This window comes from Trachurus trachurus (assembly GCF_905171665.1).
Source record: "Trachurus trachurus genome assembly, chromosome: 3".
Lineage (NCBI taxonomy): Eukaryota > Metazoa > Chordata > Actinopteri > Carangiformes > Carangidae > Trachurus > Trachurus trachurus.
Window position 1 is genome coordinate 39,547,560 of NC_139893.1, and position 21,601 is coordinate 39,569,160.

The 21,601-nt window shown below is 42.7% G+C and overlaps 1 protein-coding gene across 2 annotated transcripts in view; it reads right to left on the bottom strand.

Moving 5' to 3' along the window:
* coro2ba (coronin, actin binding protein, 2Ba) overlaps window positions 1–21,601 on the bottom strand; it is a 58,482-nt gene that overhangs the window by 24,035 nt on the left and 12,846 nt on the right. Inside the window, exon 1 of one of the 2 annotated variants that reach the window (XM_083995364.1) lies at window positions 1,988–2,084. The exons of the other annotated variant lie outside the window; for it this stretch is intronic. The gene's annotated coding sequence lies outside the window, so the exon portion shown is untranslated. Of the gene's footprint in view, window positions 1–1,987; window positions 2,085–21,601 lie in introns of those variants that run through there. 2 annotated transcript variants of the gene reach the window in all.

Genomic DNA, 21,601 nt, shown 5'->3' on the forward strand with positions numbered 1-21,601 from the left:
AGAAAGAAAGAAAGAAAGAAAGAAAGAAAGAAAGAAAGAAAGAAAGAAAGAAAGAAAGAAAGAAAGAAAGACAGTAAATGTGCTTGCAGTTTGCACTGTGGTCAAGTTCACAGTGCTTTTTCTCTCAGAGGTTAGGTTAGTGTGTAGATATTAATTGAGTAGCACGTTTGTCATTGTGTGTAGGCAGAAGAACACAGCAGGATGAGGTAACCAAGTTAAACAAACAAGGAAACATGCTGCTTGTTTGTCTAAGTATTCTCCAGCACTGGGCGTGATGTATATGACTGTCTAGAAGGAATCAGTAAAGGCTAATGGCACATTCCCTTGTACCAAGCCCACAGTTGCAGGGTGGGCTGTCCCATCTGTGCAGACATGATAACAGTCACACATGCAGTTGTGGGAAGCTGTCCAAACTGGTCATGGGAGTGAGACTTTTAAAGGGTGAAAATTGTTTTGACACTATTTCACTCTGCCTCAGAGCCAGTGATTAATGTGTGAAGGAATAAGATTGTTCCAAATAACACGATCACAAAAAGACAAGTGTATAAACCGAGGCAGATTAATCTCCGAGCAGCTCAGCGCACCACAGTATGTCCTGTTGTTTGTCACTCAGTTTTACTTCAGAAAGATCTTGTGGAACAGAGAGGCAGCCATTGTTTGCAAGCCACTGCACACAACAAAAGAGAAGTGGTTATGTTTGACTCAAGATGCTTCTTTTGTTGGTCACTTCACCACAAGAACGCATTGATGGAGCTTTTGTTTTTTTCTACCGCTCCGCTCTGCATAACAACTGAAAGGTTGACTCAGTCACAGGAAGTGGATCTCAAATGACCTTCGGCCCATGAGGAAAGAAGTGGTGGGAATTTCTCACTAATCAATATGGACATTCTCTCAGTCTGTTTATGACACGGCTGAAGGAGACTGGATCGCTCCACCAAATGGAACTGGGAATGTGTGATTCTCAGTCAGATCAGTGGCAGTAAGGACGGATGACATCAGGCAATCCTCTATTCAGCATTGTTCCTCAGTTACAGAGGGGGACTGGAGGGTGGGGGGGGTGGAAGGGAGCAGTGTAGCCTATGCATGCAAATACAAACATCCCCTGACCATGCTGCTGCCATTGTCTTTCCCTGTCCCTCTCCGTCTCCAACCAGACTGGAGAAAATGGTGAGTGTGGGTAATTTCTTCTCTAAACAATAGTACATACGCCGTACAATGTTCTTTACATAGAGAGTTTTGTTCCCATGGTGCAGCTTTTTTTTATTATTATTATTTCAAGTTTGTTTGATCATGGAAAAATAGCCACGACATTTGTGTGATGCACCGTAGGAATGAAACATACACAGGCAAAATACGCGCATTTACAAAACAGATGTGATTCTACTGAGATCTGGTCATATGAAGCATATAAATGATCCGCCCTTCTCCCATTCAAATCCGGGATCGACTGATCTGAAGCCGTGTCTGTATGAGTTGTATAATGGCAACTTGTTAAAGAATTAATGTAGAACAGAAGAGCGGCAGAAAGTGGCCTGAGGGCCGCTCAGAGGCGAGGGGAAAGAGGAGACTCGTCTGCTTTGAGCCCCCATCACAAGGATGCTCATTCATCGGTCGCTGGCGTACGGCACAGAGAGGATGTCTGTCAATGTGTGTTTGTGTCTTCCTTATCTCATGAGTGTTTGCAGCAGAGAAACACACGCACACACAGTGAGTCAGTGTGCATGAAAACATACTGAAAAACACAGCAATAAAAGAGGGAATGACTTTTGCATCTACCAACGCAGATCATAAGACTTGGGCGTCTTGAGTGTAAGCTGGAGTTTTCTCTCTGGGTGACACAGTATGAGGCCTTCTGGACTTTTTAAAGCACATTTTCAGCATTAAAATGTTTCAGTACGAAGTTGAATTCAGGATACCCCATCCCTTCCATAACTATACACTTCCTCACAGCACTCGACTTATCACCTTATTGAAAATGTCCCCTTACCTTCCCGGCGTCCTGACAGTGACAGCACAGTGTGGCCTTCTCACTTTGCAGACATCCACCCTCCTCTCTGAGGGAACCGCCAGGATCTCTGCGCTTCCTTCCTTTCCCTTCAAATCCAAGCAGGCGGCATGTGTGTGCTCTACCTCCTTCTCTCTCATGTTTTCCCCCCTCCCCTTTAAACGCCGTCTTCCCACCCTCTTCTCCTCCTACTAGTACTGATAGCTGGAGGGCTACTACCCCCCCCCACCCACACCCTCCCCTCCCCTCCCCTCTCCTGCTCTTACTCTTCTCTCCCATCCTGCCACTCAGACTGGCCTCTGTCTCTCTCACTGTGTTTGTCTCTATACCAGCAGAGTATACGTGTTAGATCAGTAGACATTCACCGCCCTTCCTTTCTCACCCACTGCTTGTTTACTAGTTTTTTCTCTCCCTTCCTCCTTCTTTTAATCTCTTATCTCTACCTCTCCTGGTTGGACAGCAGCAGCAGCAGCAGCAGCAGCAGCAGCAGCAGGGCCACAGCCTTGTAAACAGGTCTGTTGCTGACTGACCGACTGACTGAGTAATCAAGTTAAACCATCAGTCAGCTGAATGCTGTGTGACCGAGTGCTGAAGTTGCACCGTTGGTTGGATGGCCCAGAGTTAGATTTTCCAAATTGGTTGCTTCACTTTCAAAAATGATTTGGCGCAAACAGGCAGTGTTGCCAACTTAGGCCTTGTCTTTGCAACCAAAGTTTTGTTAAATACAATCACGCGTCCACACAAATGGTGTAATAAATCTCACACGCAACCGTAAAATACGCTTCCAAGTGATGCAATGCACATGTAATACATATGCCACAGTACAATACAATAGGTGGCAATGTAAGGTAAAATGGAAAGGCTGTTTTAACAATCAAAATAGTTTAATACGGGAAAGGGAAAGCACCAAAAGCAAAACACTTGCAACAATGGTGACTCACAGGCGGGAATCGTTTGTTTGGACTGACAGTGAGGTAGAACTAGGCTAGTAAAGATAGCAAACCAATATTAAGTTCAGAAAATTTAGGAAAGTATAGACTGGGATACTGTTCAAAGTATGAGGATATCTTGGCTGTCTTCATAGCGCAGTAGGCTACTGTGAAAAATCTGCCGACTTTCCTCACAGAAAAGAGGACATTACCATATTAGCTAGCAAGCTAACGTTAACTCTAGCGGGCGCATGACGTCTGTCAGACGATACATACACTAACCATACATTTCTTTATTTTTGCGTCTATTAGTCCGACCTCCGACTTAAGTAGCCCTAGCCCTTAACCTTACCCTAAACCTAACCTTAACACTGTAGGATGAGTAGTCGGAGAAATGAGCCGTCGGACTTTTGGGCAGTCGGACTGATGTATGCTCCCCAACTCTAGCTAACAACTTCTACAGAGGTGCGTAGAGGAGCTGAGCGCGTGCTGAATGGAAACAATCACGACTGTCAAATCCACACGCAACTGCTAAAACCAGAATCGGCCGAAAACTTCACCCTGGACTCCGGTTCCAAAAGCACGGTTGGTGTGGACAAGGCCTTAGATTTAATGACCCTATCATCAATTCTCAGTCTTTTAGACAAACTTGAACTCCATAATGTATTTGAGTGAAGATCAGGCTTCCCCACCAAAGGCATGTGTCTCTATGCTAATAACTGTTCAATGTATGGAGGTGTCAAATTAATCTGTGAGTATGTAATAGTTATCTTAACATCCCTTGGTGCTAAAGCCTATTTTAGCTATGTCTGATTTATATATTACAATTATGATGTTACCAGGGTCTGAAATGTGTCAACAAGGTGCAATCAAGACTTGAAATAGCTGAAGTTCATTTGAGCATCAGTGTTTGCTCCTTAGTATCTAAATGAGTTCTTTAGAAATAACGATTACAGTTTATTAAAACACAGTGACTAAGCCTCCTTACCAAGTAAGGACTATATTATTTACACTACACAACAAACATGTAAACCCTAAAGTGTCTTTTCAACCACATTTAAATGCACAGTTAAAGGTTTATTGGAGCTATGGGGATAATAGTAAACCTCTGACTGCTCCTCTCTGACAAACCCTGAGGTATCTTGCCAACATTTTCTGAGACGGCCTCTGGTCAGGTCAATACAGTGAGGCAGGTGTTATAGTGAAAATTGCTTCCCCTGATGATTGTCTGTGTGTTTGAAATGGAGGCGGAGCCCTGCAGGTTCCCTGTGAAGGCAGTTTGCACTGGCCTCGTGGTAGAGTAGGTGTGTGTGTGTGTGTGTGTGTGTGTGTGTGTGTGTGTGTGTGTGTGTGTGTGTGTGTGTGTGTGTGTGTGTGTGTGTGTGTGTGCGCGTGTGTCTGTGTCTACGTCTGACCATAATTTGTCTGTTTGTACCAGTATACATGTATGACTGTGAGGCAGACCACTCCAGAGAGCAGTGTGTTTATTGAGTTCTTCTTTTTCTTTTTTACCGTCTTGCCTTAAGTCATTGCTCCTGCTGCTGCTGCTGCTGCTTGATGCTCACTCAGTCTGTCTCTGTCTAATGTTTTTAAACCAATTTCCTAAAAGCAGAAAATCTTATTTTCAGTATAAAAAATTCACCAAAATATAAAACCAGCTGTCGAACTGCAACAAAAAACAAAAAATCCACTTCAAAATGGTTATTTTCATAAAAACAACTATTTGGAAGAGGAACATTACTTGACTGTACTCTTCAGTTGTCCCAGCTGCAGTCAAACGTCCACTCTCTTCCTGAACTGAACATAGTCAATGACAACACAACACACAGACTCATTATGAGACACAAAAGGCCATTCAATCACCACCAAATCAAATCAATGGGTAAAACTATTCCAATCAGGATTTTCTCTGTGTGGGTGCCAAGTAAGGAAGTAGGACCATCTGAGCTCACATTCAATAGATACAAAAGCCAAACCATGTCTTGTCGCTCAGACATAGTGAAGCCCTGTCAAGCCACCATGCCATGTTCTGTCTTTCCCCCTCTCCCTTGGCACTGACACTGTACAGTCATTTATGATGACTTCCCATCTCCGCTAGGAGTTAATATCACAAAAAGAGAGACGTCCTATTGGCTGCCTCTGCAATAATAATAAAAAAAAATTCTCTCAGTGTGAAGTGGCCACTCTATTCCTGACTCACACAGGAAGTGTCACAGCTTGGCTGGAAGGGCTGAGATATTTTCCACACTGCTATAGCAATGTCTGATGGTGCAGTGGTGCTTATAAAAGGCCTTTGTGTTCCGTGAAGCTGGTGATTAGAAGAATAAAGTATTTGCATTTTACGAGCCATCAGCTGACAGCCAACATCTCTGACCGCATGGCAGCCCACAGCCAAGTTATCAGTCATTTAAAGAAATAAAATCCATCAGACTATTAACAACAGTAGCCTATGTGATTTTTCTAAAGATTTAGCACTTCTGAGATTGCTTGCAACATACCCAAGTATCTGGGGTTTTCCTTTTTAGGCGTCTGCAAAAATCTGGATCATATCCATATAAGATTTTTTTGTATAAAATCTTACAAAGCTCTGATTGGATCTACAGATTCTTGGGGTATTTTGCACAGAAATGCATGTATTGTAAAGAGTTAAAACTACTTCTACAGTTTCAAAAAGACTGACTGACCGATGACACTTTTAATATCTTCTGTCTGTCTGTTGCACACTTCACTTCTCACCTTCGGATAAAAATGAGGTGCTATATTTACCTGAAATATGTCTAATGTCTGGAACAACAGTGCTGTAAACATTTCAGACTCCACAGATAATCCATTTTAAATGTTGAATATATGGATATGGATAAAGCCAATTCCAGGATGACATATGTCATTGTGCTGCTGTGCTTGTAAACCTTTATGGGCCTGGAGTTTTTTTCTGTGCCATGAGACAATCTCTCGACTGTTTAAAAAAAAAAAAAAATGGGTTTTGTGATTTTTACAAGAGAATAAACAAATATTCGAATAAGCAAACCATAGAAAAATGCTACTGGAATGTCATGACTTGGCTTACAATCTTAGCTCACAAAAAATCATCACAATCAGTTTAAACTATAATCTACACAGTGTCTGAGGCAGACAGAACATGCATGCAATGTTTGGTTAAAGCGTTACATATGCAAAAATGTAAACAAAAGACACAAGCAGCACTGCAGGCTGCTGCAGCTGTGGGCAAGTGGCAAATGGAATAAACTAAAAACAGGAGAGAATAGATTTAACACACCTGCTCCTGCAGCCCAGAGTGAATCAGTCCATCTGGCTTTTTGTCAGGTTTTCCACATGGCCAGTTCAGGAATGTTGGAAAGGTAATCTTTTATTTGAAACTGCATTAATTTCAATCAGTTGAAAAGAGAAATCACAGGAGCTGCTGCAACTCACTCACTCACCATTAACTTGCCTATTAATGTCTATTGTATTATTTCTGGAGTTTAAATACACACACAGGCTCATCTGTAACGCATCACATTAAAGTGAACAGTAGAGTTGGGTTAAAGGGCAACAACTTCCTATTATTCACGTCAGCCCCTCAAGTAGAAGTAGCATGAGCTCAACTGTGACAGACTGTGGGGGTGTAAAGCTACAGTACAGCCCTGCATTACAAAGCCTCTAAACCAGGGGTGCTCATTACGTCGATCGCGATCGACCGGTCGATCGCGAAGACATTTGGGTCGATCGCGTGATGAAGAACAAAAAAAAAAAATTAAAAATTAAAAACACAGTTGTCTGGACAGCAGGCATTTTTCCTCACAACAGACTGTAAGAACCGACCTCAAAAGCGAGGGCAGGTCCGCCGAAGCATCATTCCGGGTGAATCAAGCTCTCCGCCCCCGTTGTCTTTGTTGTTAATTTGTTGCCGCTCCAGAGCGCACATGGCTACTTAATTGTGCTGACCACATATGGTTGTGCTGAGGCATTCTGGGGGTGGAATCATGGAATATGAGGTGTGTTCATGTCCGCACCATTCTTGGGTCCGGTGTGATTTATCAATGGAATATTGCGCAGAGTTGTGCGTACGCACAGCTTGATCAGTGTTTCTCACTAACAGAAAAAAAAAAAAAATTTTTTTTTCTCCTCACGTGTGTTTACGTGCGGTGCGCCCGCACGCGAGAGAGGCTGCAGGTTGAGAGGCTGACAGCTGACAGATGAGAGATGGTGAAACGCTAGCATGATTATTAAAAAAAACACCATGGGCCCTAGTTTGCTGGCGCAGCGCAGGTGGCGCAAGGTAGCGCAGCCGGTCTAATGCAAGTTTCGACCAGCGCAGCCGAGCGCAAAGTCAGATTGGAAGATTGGCAGATCGCGCTGCGCTGAGATAGGCGTGGCCGCGCAGCAGGGGGAGGCGTCACAGATTCAGCTTGGTGCAGTGGAAGTTTCGTCCGAAAATGTCCCGCCGAAGTTGCGCTGAAAGCTCGCCACCTCCAACCAGGTCTAGTCTCAGCGCAGCGCGGAGCGCAGCAGGTGCAGTGCAAGTTTGGCTGACTGACCTGCAGTGCACACACGTCACCAAGACCTCACAGGCAGATCTCCACAGTTCCAGACACATTTCAATGCAATAAATATCCACAATAACCACTATTTAATGCAACTAACGGAATCAACACGTGAATTTATATCTATATAGATTGTCCCGTCACATCTGACGTCAGATCAAAGCAGAGATCAAAGGCTGTCGGTGCGTAAAGGAAACTCCACCTGAATTAACACAGCAGGGACGAACTGGCACTGAAAAGCAGCTGTGGATGTCCCAAGCAGGACTGAGGGTGGATGACTGCATGTCGCTGCCGTGTTGAGATACCACTCTGCCCTTGTGATGATCGCTGTATTTATTTATTTACTTATTCATTCATAAGCACGTGCGACCGCATCACGCAGCCGTAATGAAAAACAAAACACAAATCATCATCTCTCTTAGTCCACCACCACTGCCTCGGTATCAGATAGTCAGTATATAGCCTACTACAGTATACTCAGCATCTCTATCACAGAGAAAAAAAGAGAAAAAAAGAGACGGACAGAGAGAGAGAGAGAGGAGGACAGAGAGAGAGAGAGAGAGAGAGAGAGAGAGAGAGAGAGAGAGAGAGAGCGCGTCCTTGCTGATTTCATCCACATGGTGTGTGTTTATGTTGTGATTAGTGTAGCCTACACCTCTGATCTTATACACAGGGTTTGAATAAATGTGAGTTTCTTTATTAGTTTATTAGTTGTTGTTTCTTAGATTGCGTAGGGGTTCTCAGTGTATCAGATCAATCCTGGTTAAGTATATTAGTAAACTCATTATTGGTCACTCTGAGCTCGGACCTCCGGGGAAACAGCTGTTTCCTCCGGGGAGAGGTTCGGCCTCTGGCGTCGCTGTTTCCTCCGTCCATGTCAAAGTATAAAATGACAAACTTGCAGCGCGCATCACCCGCCGCGCAGTTAAAGGTGAGGAGAGGAGCTCCTTTGATTGGTGAAGATCTGACTCGGCTGTGTCAAACCCACTCCACGCCTTTCTCTCCTCCTCCTGTCTCCCTTCCGCCCTCTCTCCTCCCTCTTTGCCGTTTGCGCCGGTGGGAGGGACGAGGGGAGGGATTGCGCTGGCGTAAGTCTGACTGCGCGGCCCACGAATCTTGCGAAATGGACCTGGGCCACACCCCGTTGGCGTGGCGAAGCTGCGCTGACGTTAGACTTCACCTGGTCGACGAAACTAGGGCCCCATATCTCATCTCTGCCCGCACATAGACAGACACAGGTTCAAATACAGACAGGGGCGCACGGTAAATGCAGCTGCAGCGCCTGTAGTGCCACCTTGAAGATTACTGGTATATATTTTCGTTTTCCACTGAGATAACTCTTCAACTGATGGATGAACTCATACATGAGCTCCTCAGGATTAACTTCAGTGACTGTTCGGTATAGTCAGGTCAGAAATGTGTTGGTTCATAAGCAAATACCTGAAAAACTAATGACACTGCCAGTCATCTGCTAAACTATGATTCTGAACATGTTACAAAATATACCTGCTAAATATTAACATGGTAGCATTTGAATTGTGAGCTTGTTGTGATGTCACAGTAGTGCTATAGCTCAACGCCGTGACGTACATGTATAGCTACTGTATTGACATGCATTGGCTATAGCACAGAGAAGATTAATACCAAAGGGCAGCCAGGAAGTTTGTTGAAAAATCACTGAGACCAACAAGAAAGAAACCTGCTCATACTTTAAAGGGACAACTAGGAGTTTTGGAAAAGCGAAGCGTTTTCACACTACATTTATGAGCCTCCGCGCACCGTGAATTTCTTTGACCGGCGCAAGACAGACTCATGTTTTCATTCATCAAGAATTAAAGTCGGAGGTTCGAAGACGATCAGATACCGTCGTAGTTCCGACCATAAATGGCGATTTGGCCGCGTTATTCTCATGACTCGCCACGAAACCGAAAGTAAAGAAACGCTGGTTGGCTTGCCCAGCATTTCCTCCACCACTAATAATAACAAAATAACCATAGAGACAAAACAATATATTTATCGAAAATGGGCCCATTAACAAGTGGTAACGTAGATTCATCCACATTAATATGAGACTTTTTTATTGTTGTGGAATTTTTCGTTCTGTTGCTGGAGAAACTCCTAGTTGTCCCTTTAATAAAATAATCTTTCAGCTTGCTTGGTGGTTGAAAACTGCACTGACCCCTATTGACAGTAGTGAGTACACGGTAACTCGATCATGAAACTCATCCATCTTTGTTGATATGTTAATAACAACATATGTTAAATCTAGTTTACATTCTATACAGTCAGAGACGGAAGCTTGGTGAAATAGCAGCCAATGCTGCAGGAGCTGTGGTGTGTTCATGATGATAGGGTATTAGTCAGTGATAATGACAGGAGATGCAGAAGCTCAGCTAATGGCAGCTCTCAGGCCTTAAGCCAGCCCCGTTAAGCATCGGTAATGGTGCAAAGAGCCCACCACTCAAGGCCAGGAGACACAGAGACCCAGCAGAAGGGCTCTTATCACAGCACAAGAACATGGAGGAGTGGGTGTCCGGAAGCCATCCAGTGTAAAATGAGTTTGTTGTCAGCAGCGTTATTATCCAGGCAATATAATTAATACGGGTATACATGCAATATCTCACATTCAAACAGAAATCAGAGACACATTTTTTCCTTTTACTTAAAAAGGTCAGTCGTCCAAGAACCTGAAGAAAGGTCTAAATTAATAATCTCCCCTGTGCTTGCTTTTGCTTTTCCCCCAGGAGTGTCTGCCACATGCTTTTTGGAGCATAATGATGTGATCTGGGCCCCACACCCCGAGTGACAGAGGGGGGGGCGAAAGTCCAGAAGGGAAAGACAGAGAACCCCAAGAGGACGTATGAGGCACAGGGACAATAGATAAATACAGATAAAGGGAAGGAGGCCACAGCCTTAAAAAGAGGATGAGAGAGTCAAATTGAAAGAGAGGATAAGAAGAGAGAAGAGAGGGGAGAGAGAGCAGGGGCAGACCGACAGAATGATGAAATATTTAAAGAAACAAAAGAAAAAAAGCAGACAGGGAGGAGGAGCAGGGGACAGAGATTAACTCCCCTCTGTCAAACCACCTGCGCACTCTGCAGCACACACACACACACACACACACACACACACACTGAGACAACTGTCTGGAGATAAATATTGATATTTTCACGATTTAAGGACTCTGGTTAAAATATCAGTGTCTAAGAGGAAAAAAAGTTTCATCATTTTATCTCTGCAACACTAGTGAGCTGTCACATGCTGCATCCTCATCCCTGTGGATAAATAATTGCATTGTTACTAAGTGTTGCATGGCTTTTCTGTGTCTATATACACTGCTGCAGTCATTTGCTCTTACTGCAGTTTGCTAAGGGACAACATGCTCTTCATGTGGTGAACCTCTGTTTGAACAGAGGCAACACTAATGAAAGTTGATTTATGGAGCAGTACGCAGGTCTCATCAGCTCTGAAATGAAATTGCTCTGGCACATGTTCAGATTGAGAAAAGGTAAATGGAGCTGAGCCCAAAAAAAATGCAGGAGAGAGAGATGAAGCAGCACTTTCATCAAAATATTGAAACCCATCAGTGAGGTAAAGGAGCACAGAAACAGCTCTGAGGAGTGATGTGAGTGAGTCCTTCAGATCTCTTAACATACTGCATTTCACAGCTTCATGGTGATTGCTGATTGGGCATTTGACCCAGACTGCTGCTGTCATGCTGAGACTTGAGCCGCCATGGGTGTCAAACTCAATCACACAAGGAGCATTATGGGATTTATTATGGGATTTGTAGTGTGAGTAGTGTGAGTAATATGAGCGCTATACCGGTGGGCAGGTAATAATAGAAATGTGAAATTTTCTTCTTGCAGGCCACATAACAATGTATCGCGGGCTGGATCTGGCCCCCAGGCCTTGAGTTTGACATTGTGTTCTTTTGCCTTAAAGGAAACATATTATCCCCCTTTCCACAAATTAAAATAGTTCCCAGGTGTCTTAAAGACATGTCTGTGACATGCTTTGGTCAAAATCCCCCAAGGATCAAACATCACAGCTCTTTTCATCCTCTCTAAACAGCCCTGTTCAGAACGGCTGCTTTCAGTGCCTGTCCCTTTAAATGCAAATGAACCACTGCTTGCCCCGCCCCTTCTACTGGTACCAGGTAGAATTAGGGTTATGCAAATTCAAAAGCTAGTTACATCACTGGGAGACACCTGAGGGAACAGCTCATAGGGAGCCTGAACATTACAGATTGTTTTGTCAATTCTCACATTTTGGGGGCAGAAGGCAAGACAAACACCTAAATATATGTTAAAGAGCCTTCAAAAAGTGATATTTCCATAATATGTCTCCTTTAAGTAAGAAATAAGAAACTGGGCAGGGGGTTAGGGTTTTTCCCTATGTGTTTCCATTTCCCCTGTCCTTCTGTATCCTTTCTATGTTTCCCATTGTGTGTGTGTGTGTGTGTGTGTGTGTGTGTGTGTGTGTGTGTGTGTGTGTGTGTGTGTGTGTGTGTGTGTGTGTGTGTGTGTGTGTGTGTGTGTGTGTGTGTGTGTGTGTGTGTGTGTGTGTGTGTGTGTGTGCAGGCTGGGCTTGGCTATTCACTGTTCATCCCCCACCGGACCTCCTGACACACCTGCAGCTTATAGACTGCTCTCTCCCTCCACTCGCTGCCAGTTGTTAATCCACTCGTGGTAACTGTTCTGCCCACTTGTTTTTTGGTTGTTGTGTGTGTGTGAGTGTGTGTATGTGTATGTGTCTGTGTGTGTGTGTGTGTGTGTGTGTGTGTGTGCTCCTTCTGATGTTTTTTGCTCCTGGTTTTTTACCTGCTGTTTCTCTCCCTCGGCCTGCAGCCATACCATACCCAGCCTGCTTCCCTGTCTCGTCTCAGTCTTCCTTCCACTCTGCCCCTCTTCCCCCTTTATTTGTTGTAATAAACCCTCTAAACCAGTTTGTCTGTGCATTTGGAGTTCAGTCTTTCTACTAGCTAGACCTTAACACAGGCATAAAGTGTGTTGCAGTGTCCATGCGTCTGTGTATGCAAACAAAGCAGTGCCACTCTACTGGATTACCACTGCATACACACACAGATCTACAGTATCTCATGCAGACAGAGGGATGATCAGTTGTCAGGTAACCATCCATCCCTAAAAGTGAGAGAACCAGTATGTTCCTTTGAGCAGCTGAATCAAAGCAATATGTGCAGTACCGGTGCATAACTACCCATTGTCACAGAGGATGTTTTGACATGTCAGTGTAGGCAAAGCTCAGGTACGAATAATAAGAACCACTGATGGCTTAATTACAGGTGGCAGCTTTAGTTTCAGTATTGTGCATGCTGGCTCGCTGTTTCACCGTCATACTGGGACAATTAACTGACTTCATTTTTGTGCTAAGTCAAATGTCTGCTGTGAAAAATGGACTATACATCCTACCTTATCTATAGCAAAGACATGCAGCTACCACTCTTCTTCATTAGAAGCATCAACCAATCATTCAATTCAACTATTTCAAACACTGAGTCGTCTGTGATATTTTGAATTATCTGATCGTCTTCATACAAAGCATTTGTCAGTTTTTCACAAGTCTGGTTAAAAGTGACTTGTTCATCCAAATTGGATGAGGCACAACACTTTGAAGCTCAGACAGAGAGATTCAGTATGCCAGGCAATCCTGCTCAACTATGTCAGCAACCAGATGGACTGAACACTCTTCTGGTATCACTACCCTCTCTATCTATCACTGTCTGTCTCTCTCTCTCTCTCTCTCTCCCCTGCATCTTCTCACTATCTCTCTCTCTCTTACTCTGTCTCTCTTGCAGGGATGGAGAGCGTGAAAAAAAACAACAAACCTAGACAGTGAACAGGGCCAAGCCAAGTGCCAGACCATCTGCGTGGCCAAGGACTTCTCCATTCCAGACAGTGACTGTCTGAACCTTGGATTTGTGCTGCTAGAATACTGATCTTCCAATCATTTATGTGATGTGCTTGGAACGACATGGAAGAATACAATAATTAATCCAAGAAGGAGAAGAATCAGACAGGTCTAATGTTCCACTTTCCAATGGCAAATAAATCAAATGTTCACTGTGGTGCCAAAAGAGACATTTACATAAAGAAAACAAAACTTAGTAGGGACATTTGACACAGTACTTATATGATTAAGAAGATATAATACAATGAATTTTAAAGGGATAGTTCAAGATTGTAGCAAATTGGCCCATTATCATAATCCCTATAGTCATAGCAGGTTCGTTACCTTTAATTGTCGGTGCAAGATATTTTTAGAACGGCGGAGCAGAGCCGTGAGCTGCTCAGAGCTACGCTACAGAGGCTAATCAAACTCATCAAATACACAATCCAACAACTCCAAAACGCTCTGGTGGACAAGTTGTGACCTGAGCATTCACCACGCTATGAGATAATAACATAATGTTATGAGACAGAGTTGTTTTTGAGGTAAATACAGAAAAACTGGCCCCAACGGGAACGTGGATCAGCGGTTTTGCATGAATTTACCTCTAAAACAACTCTGTCTGGTAACGTTGTGTTATTATCTCATAGCGTGGTGAATGTGCAGGTCACAACTTGTCCACCAGAGCGTTTTGGAGTCGTTGGATTGTGCATTTGATGAAACCAAGAAATTCCATGAGCCTCTGTAGCGTAGCTCTGAGCAGCTCGCTGCTCCGTCATTCTAAAAATAGCTTGCACGGACAATTAAAGGTAACAAATTTACTCCTAAAACTATAGGGATTATAGCAATAGGCCAATTTGCCAAAATGACTTGACTTCGATGAAATGGAAGCAACTGTAGACATGGCATAAAAACAAAGGAGCCTTAGTGAGTTCTTTTAAATCTGAAGATGTGACTATGATGTAAATGAATGAATCTGTAGGCCATGATGTGCTAATGTCATGGTAGTCATCTACCAGATTATGAGATATAATATGCAGTGTTGACAATATTGGCATTTGTACACTGCTAAAGGGAATTAGTCCAGTGTTGAAAGGATTCATTATCTGGGGACCATAGATCAGTAAATTCCATGATTTCTCTGGTTTCTAGATTCCTATTTTCCTGTTGTATACAACCAGACATTTTGGCCCAATGGCCGTGTTACACAACATGTGAGGGAGTCACCAGGAACCTGAGGAGTCGTTGTGCAACTGCTCACAGACAGTCTTTCCAGTGCTTGTTAAGGTATGTTGCTCTGGACCAGAGGACCAGGGGATGGACTGACTGACAGTAAGTGCAGAGGACAGATACCAGTGGTGAAAAGCTACAGTATAACAGAGCTATTTTTCCGATATGCAGAGCAATGAGATAACTGATGTTCTTGTTAAGGAACCTCATACAAATCAATATGATATTGCTGCTCCAGGTCAGTGCTCTGATATCTCTTTCTGGTTCCTTACAGTTTAATGGACTATAGTTGATTAACATCAAAGATCTATGAGGTGAAGGTTAAGTCCATGAAAAACATGTGTGTTTGCACTTTTCATTATAAATCACTTTATCATTTGGACAAGGAGAGTTACAGTAAGGTTTGCTGATGCTGGAGCAGAGTCTGGATTAATGAGTTGTCAAGACAACAGCAGGAATAAAAATGCAGTAGCGCTAAAGAGACTGTATAAAGACTCAGCTTACTCATGATGCTGCTATAAGTATTTTCTCCTTGTGTAGCGTCTGCATCAGAAATGACAGATCACAGCCCATTATCAGAGGCAGCAAAGAGAGAAGATCCAATCTGTGAGAGACAAACAGATTCCTGGCACCTTTGCCAGCCTTAAAGTGGGGGGCAGGGAAGCTCCAGATGTTCCTGTTTATTCAGGGCAGAGGGTTGTGGGGAAAGACTCCTAATGGGTTTTTCTACTGAAGTCAGGCCTGGAGTCATTTCCACAGTCATAACAGGCAGGGATGGAAAACAAGTCAGTGTAGATGAGAGTGCACTGTTCAAACTCAGACAGGTGAAATGATGAAGGAAGAGATAGTGCTCTTCACCTTCCAGTCCATGGGTTGGTGTGTGTGCGCTTCACTCACAGAGACACAGTCACACACACACACACACACACACACACACACACACACACACACACACACACACACACACACACACACACACACACACACACACACACACACACACACACACACACACACACACACACACACACACACACACACACACACACACACACACACAGGTAAAACCTCTTTTAGGACACGAAAATAGGCCGTTTCTTTGGGTCCATCAACAACACTGTATGTTGTAAATCTCTGAGCAGGGCTATGGGCTGGCGTTGCTAACGGGAGGAGTGTAGAGAGTCTTCTACTGCAATTAAAGTACTTAGGGGCTGTTTGTAGATCATACAACCCCACTTTAAAAAAAATGCTACTATCCCTTTAAACCTACTGTCGAAAAGGACAGTAAGCACTCCTGCACGTATGGAAATCACTTCTCCAGTGTCACTGCAATATTATCACACACACACACACACACACACACACACACACACACACACACACACACACACACACACAGGTAAAACCTCTTTTAGGACACGAAAATAGGCCGTTTCTTTGGGTCCATCAACAACAATGTATGTTGTAAATCTCTGAGCAGGGCTATGGGCTGCCGTTGCTAACGGGAGGAGTGTAGAGAGTCTTCTACTGCAATTAAAGTACTTAGGGGCTGTTTGTAGATCATACAACCCCACTTTAAAAAAAATGCTACTATCCCTTTAAACCTACTGTCGAAAAGGACAGTAAGCACTCCTGCACGTATGGAAATCACTTCTCCAGTGTCACTGCAATATTATCTCACACACACACACACAGAAAGAGAGAGAGAGGGAGAGAGCCAAACCAGGCAGCAGTAATAATCTTTGCATCCGTGTGAGAGCCACATTTGGATTGACAGTATTCCCATATGTGGGTGAAGGTTAATGTGTAGTGAATTTGACCTATTTCAGAGGAGCCACGCTGCTCATCACCCGGGGAAAACTACAATATTAATGCTGCTGTCACTACACGTACATGTGTCTCTATAATACTGTATTTTATTATAATAATATTGTTGAGGTGTATTATATAGTTTATATTAGAAAATGTGAGGACTGTGTTTGGGTAGCTCCCAGTACATTTGACATCTATTATATTATATTATATTGTCATGCACCTCTTTCCAGTCTGTTGCATTGATCTGTTTATTGCCAGCCTGTCAATCGGAGCCTACGTGTCCCAGTTTAAGATCCAATTGTAAAACACAGACCTCATTTCATTACTCTCTCTGGAGACACATTTAATTCTGGATGTTATTCCATATGGGATTCTTTATTGGCACCGTCTACTCCCTGCTGATCTGCTCACTTCCAGAGTCATACTCAGGCTTACTGCTTTATCTACATCATCCTTGTCCTATCCCATCTTTTTTATGTATTACAGTGTTTTGGATGGATTAGATAGTAATCTTATCAAACAGATCAAGTCAACCCCGCTCTGTTATGCTCCGTTTCAAATGTTCCATCAACTACTCAGGTTGTTCTTTCTAAAAGAGTACACTCAGCTGCCAGTTTATAGTCAAATCTGATGCAGACTAATGCACAACAGTCCTGCGATAAATCCTACCTTCATGAAAATAAAGCTCAGTGTGTGTTGAGCCCATTTTGGAAAGGTGTTGACTCATCTGTACGGTCTGCAGAGCTTGCATTAGAAAGGTGCGTCTTTTATTTTGTCCAAAGTATTTATAGGATTTATCGCACAACTGCACTTTCGGTCAGTGAACCTAATGAACTGGCAACTGAATGTACTTTCCTGTGATATAATGAATTTGCAGTGCTTTTCCATATGCTATGCTCTAGGTACGTTTCCAAATACTGACTGTACTGACTTCAAATTTCCATGGAGTTAGCCCTTAGAAAAGTGAAGGGGTAATGTTAATTTTAATAGAATTTCCATATTATTATTCAAGATACTGGCATGAGAAAAATGTGAGGAATCCAAGTGAGACAGTTCCTTTCAAAACTTACATTTGAGTGATTGTCACACAGGCCATACACAAAGGTTCCAGAGTGACATTTGAACGAATCAAAATTAAACAATGTACAAAAACATGACACACATGATTTTCTATCTAAAACTCATGGAGTCTGTTTTGCTAAGCTTTTCTTTTCTACACAGACTTGACGAGCAGCAACAAAACACTCACTGACGGCTTGAATTTGAATTGAATGGTTAAACCACATCAATGCATGAATCAAACACAGACTAGGGCCATACACTACTTTGTACATACCAGAACAATCACGTACTGTACACTAGGCATGCACGAGCCGGTAGGCCTAAACAGGAAGCAGATTGTCAACTCTGCAGGAGTGAAAGAGGAGCAGTAAAGACAGCTAGAGTGTTTAAATGCAGAATGTAACTCCACAACAGCTGCTAAGAAAGATCAGTAACACCAGAGACGTTCTATATTGTATTATTGTATATTGTATATTTCCTATAGGACTTTCGTAACACTTATGTCACTTTCACCAGTGGTAGCCGAGGTAGATTAAACAGACTTTCAAACTGAAACAGGCCAGTGGTGTTTTCAACCTTGGGGTCGGGACCCCATGTGGGGTCACCTGGAATTGAAATGGGGCCCCCCTTTTTTCTACTAATTATTATTCTTTTTAAAATTATGATTAAAAACACCACACACAGTCTTAAACAACTCTATTCTATACTTTAACTTTCTCAAATATAAATTGAGCATCTTGATTGACGGCCACGATCGCATGGGGTCGCCAGAAATTTGTGATGTCAAAATGGGGTCACGAGCCAAAAAAGTTTGGGAAACACTGCAGTAAGATGTGTTTTACAAAAAAATAAAAGTAGTAGTGTGGGCATTTGTAACTCAAGTTACTTTTTGTGACACAACCACACACATTCCTGCACTGTATATGTTGCTTTTCTTTCATGTATTTCTGTAGGCATTTCATATTCTGTGTCTAATTTGTCTCTATAATGTAGGCTACTGTAGGAGAGTTTCCAGTAGAGAGGTCAGCTGGTATCTGAACTAATATTCACAAAGGCTAATGTTAGCTTGTTTAGGCTAATATAGCTAGGCTACAGCTCATAACATGAGCTAGGTGGGTCTTCACAACATTAGCTGACTTGTCTGTTGACATGTGTGTTAGCTCACAGTGTGCAGCAGCTCGTTGTTTTATTATCCAATTAATTAATTAAGGGTGAAGAGCACAGTTCTACACAGGTTACAAAATAACCAGCTCTGGCCCTGGTTTTCTTTGTGTTTGCATTGAATTACATTTTTATCTGGGCAGTTTGTATTTGCAAATGATTCACTAATGAAATGATGATAACTTAACCCTGCAAACTCAATGTAATGTACTGCAGGCCTACTTCTCTGCAGTAGCAGAGCATTAAGGTGGGGCATGGTCAATATTCACAGAATAAAAGTAAAGATTAAAGCCTCTATCTTCCCATGACCACCTTTCATTTTACAAGCCTTTCTTTGCTGCTTCCCTCAGCACCCTTCCATTCAAAACCACATTAAGTGTTTTTTTCCCCTGACACTATGGAATACTGTTTTTTGCCTTTATTGGCCTTCACAGCTCCCATTCTTCATTGTCAGCAGTGCTGCCAGCCTGAGGTCCTTATCATGTGTGACCGACAGGCGAAATACAAAGAGCAGTTAAATACGATACCTTTGAACTAAAACCAGGAATACCAGGCTGAAATAAGTGGAAGATGTTCCAAGTAGCTGTAGGCCTCCTGGAGTTCTTTTTAATTGTATTGCATCTGTTTTCATTTTGCATCTTTTGGTGGTTGTTGTATATCTCATTTTACCCATGTTGTGTCTCTCTGTGGTCATTTTGAAGCTGTTTGATTTAATTTCAAACAAGAAAAGGTTAAGTTAGGTTTAGGGGTAAATGTCATTTGATACAGCCCCCTCCCCACTTGGGCCGCTGGGCCATCAATCCATCCATCCATGTTGCATTAAATATTATCATAGGAGCCTTGCTTCTTGACATTTTATGGAAAGAACATAATTGCATAATATGAGCACAAAAATAAGACAAATTGAATTTATTCCATGCAAACAGCAGCATGTAGCTACTCCATGTAAGCTTCTTAAGTTCTTACAACTGACAAACAACTACATGCTTTAAAGGAGCTCTAGGTAAGAAATGTATGTCAAGTAATCATAAAATCACCCAATATGTCACTAGAGACTAAGGCATCATGTTAATTTGAAATATTGGTTCTAACTGACAACAATAGTATAGCCAGAATATTCACATATAAAAACTGTATTTGCAGCCCGCAAATCATGTTTATGTTTTGATTTTGTGTTTTGGCCTGTTGCTCCACCCACTGCTGTCTCCCAATCACCAAGTGGGGGGGTACAACATGCTGCAATGTTTTGAATTAGCAACAGTTTTGGCCACAGTCTTACATACAGCTTCTTTAACATCCAGAAGAAACAGAACATGGGTATTAATTTTTTCATCACTGTGAGTCCAGTGGTGCTTCATTTATGATTCAGTCAGACAACTCATGAGAAAACAACATATCCAGGTGTTTCCTTGCCCCCTTTCCTTCTGTGTCTTGTCTGTGTGTGTACATGCAGGCTGGGCTGACACACCTGTCACTCCCGCCACCTGCAGCTTAAAGACCGGTCTCTCCCTGCACTCTCTGCCAGTTCTCCTCTTTGTTAATAGTAGTTTTGTAATAAATCACAGGCTTTGTGTCTGCCTGAGGTGCTGTCCATTTCCAGAACCCTTTAGATTCTTAAATCTTCGACAACAAAGATTCAAACGAACAGCCACACATCAAGCAAAAACAATAAGAACGTCGAATTAAACCCCAGTTTCCACCAACCTTCTACATAAATAAATGAGCTGGCACATCAGGGTTGATGCAGCAAACCCTCTGAGCTGCAGTCAGCATCAACAGTGGAGGAGAGAGGCAGGAATGCAGACACAGCTGGCTCTCAGCTGGGGAGTCCATCCACTAAACAATAACACAGAGAAAATGCAAACAGTAGGTCTACATACAGCAATGTGGTGTCCACAGGAGTTTCCCGGAGCAATGGGTTTTCTTGTCCTCATATCAAAAAGTGCACGGATCTTCCAAACAAAAAAATCCAACATGTGGTGATAAAAGTATCTGCTTAATGTTTTTTTTTTTCCCTCCAAGCTTTAATTGTAGAAAATAGAGATGGGATTGCAAGTGCAAGACATTGTCACTGTAAATTTGCCTCAAGCATGTAAATTGGTCTTTTATATAGAATTCTGTATGAATGGGCAATTTGTCAATATGTTTTATTAATACCCTAAGAGCAACATATTAAATGTGCCAGGGTGAATAATGATCATAAATGTTAATAATTCAACAAGAAGCAGAGAATGTAGTTCATAACTAGAGTGGTATGAAATTCTCATGACCAATCACTTTTAAAACCTCTTTGTTTCTTGCCCCCGTTGTTGGACTGCTCTTCTTTGGCCAGACGGGCATGCCCACTGCGTTACCATAGTGACAACAATGGAAATCCAGACAGCTGTAATTAATAACAAATCCTCCAAACATAAGGACCGATTGACATTTGCACTGGCGTTTCCCTGCAGTGTAAAATATATCTGGCAGGAACTCACAAGGAGGAATCAGAGTTCTGTGAATTCATAAATCAGCCGTGGTGAAGCAGAGTCATGACACACAAAAAAAATTCAAGTATTAAAGGGATAGTTCAACATTTTGGCAAATTGGCCCTTTAATTGTCGGTACAAGATATTTTTAGAACAGCGGAGCAGAGCCGCGAGCTGCTTGGAGCTACGCTATGGAGGCTCATCAAACTCATCAAATACACAATCCAACAACTCCAAAACACTATGGTGGACAAGTTGTGACCTACACATTCACCACGCTATGAGATAATAACACAACGTTACCAGACAGAGTTGTTTTAGAGGGAAATACAGAGACTGCTTGCCGAAAAACCGCCCTCAACGGGAACGCGCATCAGCGGTTTTGCATCAATTTACCTCAAAAGCAACTCTGTCTCATAACGTTCCGCAGCTCACGGCTCTGCTCCGCCGTTCTAAAAACAGCTTGCACCGGCAATT